The 9,785-nt window shown below is 37.2% G+C and overlaps 1 protein-coding gene across 5 annotated transcripts in view; it reads left to right on the forward strand.

The window, feature by feature from the left end:
- Positions 1-9,785, forward strand: part of TTBK2 (tau tubulin kinase 2) — a 156,633-nt gene that overhangs the window by 30,449 nt on the left and 116,399 nt on the right. The window lies entirely within an intron of this gene.

Here is a 9,785-nt window from a genome sequence, read left to right on the forward strand (position 1 = left end):
GAGGTTTCCTGATGGGAGGGACTGGTGGTGGGTAGAGCTGGGTGTTGCTCTGTTGGGCAGAGCTCAGTAAAACTTTAATCTGCTTGACTGCTGATGGGTGGGGCTGGGTTCCCTCCCTGTTGGTTGTTTGGCCTGAAGCAACCCAACACTGGAGTCTACCTGGGCTCTTTGGTGGGGCTAATGGCAGACTCTGGGAGGGCGCACGCCAAGGAGTCCTTCCCAGAACTTCTGCTGCCAGTGTTCTTGTCCCCATGGTGAGCCACCGCCACCCCCTGCCTCTGCAGGAGACCCTCCAACACTAGCAGGTAGGTCTGGTTCAGTCTCCCCTGGGTTCACAGCTTCTTCCCTTGGGTCCCCATGCGCACACTACTTTGTGTGTACACTCCAAGAGTGGAGTCTCTGTTTCCCCCAGTCCTGTCGAAGTCCTGCAGTCAAATCCCACTAGCCTTCAAAGTCTGATTCTCTAGGAATTCCTCCTCCTGTTGCCAGATCCCCAGGTTGGGAAGCCTGATGTGGGGCTCAGAACCTTCACTCCAGTGGGTGGACTTCTGTGGCATAAGTGTTTTCCAGTCTGTGAGTCACCCACCCAGCAGTTATGGGATTTGATTTTGCTGTGATTGCGCCCCTCCTACCGTCTTATTGTGGCTTCTCCTTTGTCTTTGGATTTGGGGTATCTGTTTTGGTGAGTTTCAGTGTCTTCCTGTCGATGATTGTCCAGCAGCTAGTTGTGATTCTGGTGTTCTCACAAGAGGGAGTGAGAGCACGTTCTTCTACTCCGCCATCTTAGTTCCAGTGGTACATTAGGTGTTTTAAATGCATTTTCGGCTTAGATATTTTCAACTTAATGATGGGGTGTAACCCCATCCATCAGAAATCGAGGAATATTTGTATAGGTAGTCCAGCTTCATGTGGTATATTTTTTCCTATTCTTTTGCTTTTTAAATTCATGAATAAGTTTATTTATAATGATATTTATATAATAAAAGCAAAACACATGTAACTCACAAGTTCTCAAAGAAACTGAAGTATAATATAATAAAAAAAACAATGTAGACTGTCAGGCAAGAATTTAAAGATTTAATAAACAGTTGAATATGAAATAGACATCCTTACTTCTAAATTCTACTTTGTCATTCACACTGAATTATATTTGAACAACGGCTCTCTGTTCAGGAGGTCCTGTACTGGAAATTCTGGAAACTGGTAAATTACTTTTTATTAAGAGTTTAAAGTTAATGATATATAAAAAGAAACAAAATTGAGTTATTTGTAGTGAGGTGGATGGACCTAGTTTCTGTCATACAGAGTGAAGTAAGTCAGAAAGAGAAAAACAACTACCGTATGCTAACACATATATATGGAACCTAAAAAAAAAAATGGTTCTGAAGAACCTAGGGGCAGGACAGGAATAAAGATGCAGATGTAGAGAATGGACTTGAGGACACAGGGAGTGGGAAGGGTAAGCTGGGGCAAAGTGAGAGAGTGGCATGGACATATATACACTACCAAATGTAAAATAGATAGCTAGTGGGAAGCAGCCGCATAGCACAGGGAGATCAGCTTGGTGCTTTGTGACCACCTAGAGGGATGGGATAGGAGGGTGGGAGGGAGATGCAAGAGGGAGGAGATATGGGGATATATATATATGTATAGCTGATTCACTTTGTTATAAAGCAGAAACTAACACACCATTGTAAAGCAATTATACTCCAATAAAAATGTTTAAAAAAATTAAAAAAATAAAGTTAATGATGTAGTACCATGTTGTACCTAATGCTGTCTTAATATGAAGTCACATGCAGTATGCTTTGAAGTGAAATAGCTGTAAATTAATCTATTCTGCCAGGCTACAAAAATGTCACCAACATTTTGGTGATGCATGCTCATGTGTCAGCATTGAACTGTTTAGGAGGGTAAAGAGAACTGGAGCAGAAGTGAGCATACCTTTGTTTTTAACCTACATGTCCCATTATTTTTGAAGTGAGTTTCTTATAGGAGGCATAACTCATCTTCATAATCTCTCTCTTTTCAGTGGTGTGTTTAGGCCATTTATATTTAAAGTGATTACAGATGTATTTGGATTTAGGCCAACCATTTTATTATTTGTTTTATGTTTATGCTCTCTCTTTTTGTTCTCCTGTTTCTCCTTTCTTAGCTTCTTTTGGATTATCTTAACATATTTTGATATTCCACTTTATTTCCCGTTTTTTGCTTTTTATTATATCTTTTTTGTATAGTTTTTGAAAGATTTATTTATATATTTGGTTGTGTTCGGTCTTAGTTGCAGCACATAGGATCTTCATTGTGGCATGGTGGTTCTTCGTTGTGGCAAGCGGGATCTTTAGTTGGGGCACGTGGGATCTAGTCTCCTGACGAGGGATTGAACCTGGGCCCCCTGCATTGGGAGTGCAGAGTCTTAACCAGTGGACCACCAGGGAAGTCCCTGTATCCTTTTTTTTGAATGGTTGCTCTGGTGTTTACAATACACCTACTTAATTTTTCGCAGTCTACTAGAATTATTATATCACCACTTCAAGTAGAATGCAAAAGCCTAATAACCATCATATAGGTCTCTTTACCATTCTAGCTTTTTGTTGTAGTTGTCTTATGAGTTATATCTATATACATTGGAAATCCTTTCAGATAGTGTTATAATTTTTGCTCTTAACTTGCAAGCATATTTTGAAAAAGTCAAGAGGAGGTTAGTCTATTATGTTTACATAGATTTCTGTTGTTCTTCATTCATTCCTGTTATTCCAAGTTTCCCTCTGTTATAATTTCCTTTTTCTCAGAAGAAATTTCTTTGGTAATTTACCATACAGCAGCTCTGCTTACAATACATAATTTTCTTTTCTCTGAGAATGTCCTTATCCCTGAAGGATATTTTCTCTGGGTACAGAATTCTGGTTGACAGTGCTTTACTTTCAGTACTTTAAAAATGTTTTTCTGTTTCTTGCTGACCTCCATGGTTTATAATGAGAAAGTCACAGTCAATTGAATTATTGTCCCCAGTAAGTAATGTATCATTTTTCTCTGGTTGTTTTTAAGAGTTTTTCATTGTGTTTAATTTTCAAGTTTGGTTATGATGTGTTTGTGAATGGATTTTTTTGTGCCTGTCCTGTTAATTAAGGTTCTTCAATCTGTTGTTTTATGTCTTTTGCAAAACTTGAGAAGTTTTAGCCATTATTTTAAAAATATTTTTTCTGCCCTACACTTTTTCCTCTCTTGACATGACTCTGATGACTTGTATGTTACAATTTTTGATATTGTCCCAGCTGGTCCCTGGGGTCTGTGTTCATTTATAATATTATTTTCTGTTTTTCTAATTTCTATATATTTATCTTCAAGTTTACTGACTCTTCTGACACTTCCATTTTTCTGTTGACTCTAGTAACATTTCAAATTTTCTGTTATTGTATTTTTCCCTTATAAAATTGTTATTTATGTCTTCTGTAGCTTTACTGAGACTTTATCTTTCTGTTCATTTCTAGGACTTTATATATCTTTCTATTTATTCCTTCACTTCTTGGAGCATTTTTTTTTTTTTGGTGCATTTTCATAGTAGCTGCTTTAATGTATTTGATAAGTCCCAAATCTCTGTCATCTTGGCATGTACATCTGCTGATTTGTCCTTTCACATGTAAGTTGAGATTTTCCTGGTTCTTTGTATATTTGGTAGTTTTGGATTGTGTCCTTGTTATTTAAAAAATTATGAGACTTGAGTCTTATTTAAATTCTGCAGAGAATGTTGATATTTTAAAAATTTAACCACCTAGTTGTGTTGAGGTTGCACATTCTAACTAGCTTTCCAAGTATTTTGGTTTTAATATTAGTTCGGTTTTTAAAGGCTTTGAAATAACACTCAGATCTGTCCCAGATGTATACCAGTGGTGGTCAGTATGGCACCTGGACAGTGAGTCTAAGCCTTAGTTCAATTCTCAAAGTTAGTGGTATGCTGTTTAATGTCATATCTTTTAGTGATGCTAAATGTGATCTGTAAGTGTAAGTATTACCGGTTTCATTCATTCATTATTAAGTTCTAAATTAACCAACCTTTCACCTAAGAGTTTTGGCAGCCATTCATAACCATTGCCTACATTATTTCATTAGGTGTTGCAGAATGGTGAATTTTTAATTCTGTGACTATCAACTCTTTGGTTTCTTTGAAATACAGTTAATACTACAGGAAAGGCAGGGTAAATGCTTGACTTATTTTCCTTTTATTTATATTCAGAATAATGAATTAGTACCCTAGCAATTGTTTCTAGTGTCTACTGAATTGTTTTTGAATATCATTATGAATTTATGGGTTGTATATTTCATGAGTTTCAGTTATTGCAATCATTATTCTTTTATTTTAATTTCCTTTTTTATTTATTAATTTATTCTTTATTTTGGCCATGCCGCATGGCTTGCCAGATCTCAGTTCCCCGACCAGGGATTGAACCTGGGCCACAGCAGTGAAAGTGCCGAATCCTAACCACTAGACCACCTGGGAACTCCCTCATTATTCTTTTAGATGTCAATTTTCTCACTTCAAACCATTGCGAGCCCGTTCCACTTAGCTCCTGTGTCCTTTTGACTTGACTCCATTATCTTGAACAAAGTTGGATTCACCATGAGTATAATGAAGCTTAAACTTCAGGGTTCTTTATTTGTATTGGCTTCTTTCAAAGCTTTGGGAGCAAAGTTTTAGTAATTGGTCATACGTAAAATTTGCAAAAGTAAGATTTTTAAGATAGGGACCTCACTTAATATAAATTCCAGGCCCCATAAATCCTGGATCTGTCCCAAGTCTTTGGTATATTCCCTGCTTTCAAGCACAGCAAGATTCTAGGCTCATCTTTTATATTTCCTGCCCCAGTTTTAGAAATAGCCATTTTTCCAAGGAGCTTTTGTTCTTTTTTTGAGGGAAATGGTATTTGGAACTTTCAGTTTGGATGCTAGAGTTGCTTAATCTATTGGGCTGCATTGCTTCTAGGACTTCTTGTTGGTTAGACTTGTGAAATACGTGTTTAAATGAAGATCATATTTTTTTCATGTTTTCTTCAATGTCAGATTTCAGGATTCTTTTTTTTTTTTTTTTTTTTTTGCGGTACCTGGGCCTCTCACTGTTGTGGCATCTCCCGTTGCGGAGCACAGGTTCCGGACGCACAGGCTCAGCAGCCATGGCTCATGGGCCCAGCCGCCCCGCGGCATGTGGGGTCCTCCGGGACCAGGGCACGAACCCGCGTCCCCTGCATCGGCAGGCGGACTCCCAACCACTGCGCCACTAGGGAAGCCCCAGATTTCAGGATTTTTACTTGACCTCTTTGACTTTTATATTTGTATCTCTTTATACTGAAAATGTTGACTCTTAGTGACTTAATATAATCACTTATTTGCTGTGTCTTGCAGTATACCTATAATAGTTTTTAAGTAACAAAATTGATATTATTTCTAATGACAAAACTACTAAATGCAGTTTTAAGATTTCTTTGTAGTTCTTTTATTCCTTAAGCTATATCCCACTAGGGGTATACAATCAAAATACTGTATTTTAAAGCCACTTGAATTATTTTCTGTGTGGTAATGTCACATACTTGGTATGCAATGGGGTCTTGGTTTCAGTTTGTTTTAGATTTTTAGAGATTGTACTCCTTTCATTTTTAGTATTTGTTTTTTGGTTTTTTTAAAAATTTATTTTGCCTTTTAATTGTCTTGAAGGAAGAAGTCACCACTCAGTGTCAACAAAATGCTAAATTTATTGGTCTCCATTCAGGGGAGAGTTGTGAAGCTTAGAGTTCAGGGATTGGTGAAGTGGGAGTGTTTAGGAAGTGGTTGAACTTTTGATAAACAGATGTGGCTATGGACTGTGGCTGTTACTGATTGGTTGACTTTCTGGAGTGTGGTCGCTAATTTGAAGCTGTCATTGATAGACTGGGATGAGTTTGAAGCTAGTTCTGATGATTACTTTGTTGCTATGGTCCTTTCTTGAATTTGGAGTATAGGAGTTTCTTTTCTTATATGTAAAACAATGATTTTTGTTCCAAAATGGAAACTATATCACAAGATATATTCTTAGAAGTCTGACTTTTATCCTTATGCCCTCCATCCTGTTTTCTCCTTTCTTTTGGGCAAAGGTTGGCAAGCAATAGTCTGCAGGCCAAATTTGGCCACGCATCTCTTTTTGTAAGTAAATTTTTGTTGGAACACATACTCTTTTGTTTATGTATTGTCTATGTCTTCTTTTATTTTAAAATGGCAGAGCTGAGTAACCATGACAGAGATTATATAGCTTATAAAGACTGAAATATTTATTATTTGGCCCTTTACTGAAAAAAATTTATTGATCTCTGCTATCATTTTCATCACTTTTTGGCTTTTCCTTCCTTTTTTAAAATAATAAAAGTGAATATGTTAATATACTTAACATTTATCTTCCTTTTACAGAAAAGTAGTATACTGTAAACACTTCACTGCATCTTAATTTTTTTCACTTAACAATATATCCTGAAAATCACTCTGTGTCAGTATATCTCTAATTCCTGGACTAGTACTCCATTACATAAGTGAATTTTACGTTCAACCAATACCCTATTGAGTGACTGTTAGTTTTTTCCCTAGCCTTTTGTAATTATAAATAATGTTATAGTGAAAAGGCTTGTGAAGAAGTCATTTCACATGTTTTTGCCATTGTACCTTTGGAATAGGTTACTTGAAGTGGAATTGCTGGATTAGAGTTTAAATATAAACTATTTTATTATGCTGAATATTACCATATTCTCCTCCATGGGGCCCACACTTTTTTTTTTACTGTGATAAAGAACTCATAACATAAAATTTACCATCTTAATCATTTTTAAGTATACAGTCAGTAGTGTTAAGTATATTCACATTGTTTCAAAACAGATTTCTAGAACTTTTTCATCTTGCAAAAGTAAAATTCTATACCAGTTGAAAAACAATGCCCCCTTCCCCCTCCCACCTCCTGCCTCTAGTAACCACCATTCTTCTTTCTGTTTCCATGATTTTGACTGCTCTGGATATCTCATGTAAATAGAATCATAAAGAGTATTTGTCCTTTTGTGACTGGCTTTATCACTCAGCCAGGTTCATTCATGTTGTAGCATGTGACGGGATTTCCTTTTTAAAGGCTGAATAATATTCCATTGTGTGTATATTCCACATTTTCTTTATCCATTCAGCTGTAGGTGGACGTATGGGCTGCTTCCACCTTTTGGCTATTGTGAAGAATGCTGCTATGGGCTTGAGTGTACAAATATATTTGTCTGAGTTCTTGCTTTCAATTTTTGGGGGTATATACCCAGAAGTGGAATTGCTGAATCATATGGGAATTGATTGTTTAATTTTTTTAGCAACTGCCATACTGTTTTTCATAGTGACTGCATCATTTTATATCCCCATGCACAGTGTACAAGAGTTCCAGTTTCTCCACATCCTTGTCAGCACTCATTATTTTCTTCTTTTAATAATAGCCATCCTAGTGGGTATGAGGTGATTTTTCATATGGTTTTGATTTGCCATTCTCTAGATTTTGAGCATTTTTTTCTTGTGCTTTTTGGCTATTTGTATATCTTCTTTGGAGGGCTGTTTATTCAGGCCGTTTGCCCCTTTTTTAATTGAATTATTTGATTTTTGTTTTGTTGAATTATTCTTTATCTATTCTGGGTGTTAACCACATATCAGATATATAGTTTGCAATTATTTCCCCCAATTTCATAGGTTGTCTTTTAGCATATAAAATTTAAAAATTTTTGACAGAGTCCAGTTTATCTATTTTCTTTGGTTTGCTGTGCTTTAGGCGTCATACCTAAGAAATCATTGCTTAATCCAAGGTCAGTGAAGATTTATGCCTGTGATTTCTTTTAAGAGTTTTATAGTTTTAGCTTTTACATTTAGGTCTTTGATCCATTTTGAGTTAATTTTTGTGTATGATGTTAGGTAGGGGTACAAATTCGTTCTTTTGCATGTGGATGTTTACTTGTTCCAGCCCCATTTGTTAAAACAAACTCCAGATCTTTTTAATCTATGCATCTCTTGTTTTTTACTTTTAATATAGAATATTGCAGTTATGCCCAGAAACAGTATAGTGGATTTACATATACCCATCATACAAAAATTATAAAAATTCTGTCATTCTTACCTCATTTGATCTTCTACCCCCAAAATAATAACTCCTTTTCCCCTTAGAGTGCTTTAAAGCAAATCTAAGACCTTTTATCACTTTGTACATTGATAGTTTATGTATCTCTTACAGAGAAAGACTTTATAAACAACTACACTACTATTATTACACCCTACAAAATTACCAATTATTCCTTACCCAGTACTTGCTTAATTTTATCTGATTGCTAGTTGCTGCCTTAGGTGGATACATATCTTGTTTCTTATAATGTGCAGTGTAAAGCTTTTTTATTTTACATGCCATTTGTCGGGTCATTTTGTCATTTATATGGGTCATTTTGTTCTTTAGGATCTCCATAATCATGGATTTAGCTCATTGTATCTTCATGTTGTCATTTAACATGTACCTCGATCCTCCTTTTTTTTTTTTTTTTTTTTTTTGCGGTACGCGGGCCTCTCACTGTTGTGGCCTCTCCCGTTGCGGAGCACAGGCTCTGGACGCGCAGGCTCAGCTGCCATGGCTCACAGGCCTAGCCGCTCCGCGGCATGTGGGATCCTCCTGGACCGGGGCACGAACCCGTGTCCCCTGCATCGGCAGGCGGACTCTCAACCACTGAGCCACCAGGGAAGCCCATCCCCCTTATTTTGTAAACTTATAATTAAATCTAGAAGCTTGATTAGATTTAGAGATTTTTTGTTTGTTTGTTTTAAGGCAAGAGACTTCATAAGTGGTACTGAGAAAATTTTGTTGCATCTGTCAGGAAGCACTTCATGTTTCATTGTCTACCTTTTAGTGATGTTAACGTTGATCATTGAGTTCAACTTGATCCTTCCATATTAAAGTTCTCCATCCACTTTTTACCTTATGGTTTTAGCAGCCATTGATGGTCATTGCCTAGATTCATTATTTAACCAGGGATTGGAAAATGGTGATTTTCTAATTCTATAATTTCTTCTGCACTTATTAGCTGTGACTATTCTCTAAGGAAAAAGTTGCCTTCATCATCTCTTTGGTTTCCCCGAAATTCTGTTCATATCAGAAAGGCAGGATAAATGCTTGATTCTATTTATTTGACAATTTTCAGAATAATGAGTTGTGCCTTAGCAACCTCTAAAATTGACCTCCAGAATTCTTTTCTCTTTTTTGAGTGTCATTATGAACTCATTAGTGTTTATTTTTAAAATTTATTTATTTTTTATAAATTTATTTTTATTTATTTATTTTTGGCTGCGTTGGGTCTTCATTGCTGTGCTTGGGCTTTCTCTAGTTGCGGCGAGCGGGGGCTACTCTTCATTGCAGTGCATGGGCTTCTCAGTGCAGTGGTCTCTCTTGTTGTGGAGCACGGGCTCTCTTGTTGTGGAGCACGGGCTCTCTTGTTGCGGAGCACAGGCTCTACGTGCACGGGCTTCAGTAGTTGTGGCACGCGGGCTCAGCAGTTGTGGCTTGTGGGCTCTAGAGCACAGGTTCAGTAGTTGTGGTGCATGGGCTTAGTTGCTCCGTGGCATGTGGGATCTTCCCGGGCCAGGGCTTGAACCCATGTCCCCTTCATTGGCAGGTGGATTCTTTTTTTTTTTTTTTTTTTTTTTTTTTTTGCGGTACGCGGGCCTCTCACTGTTGTGGCCTCTCCCGCTGCGGAGCACAGGCTCCGGACGCGCAG

Source organism: Physeter macrocephalus, chromosome 11, assembly GCF_002837175.3.
Source record: "Physeter macrocephalus isolate SW-GA chromosome 11, ASM283717v5, whole genome shotgun sequence".
Taxonomy (NCBI): Eukaryota; Metazoa; Chordata; class Mammalia; order Artiodactyla; family Physeteridae; genus Physeter; species Physeter macrocephalus.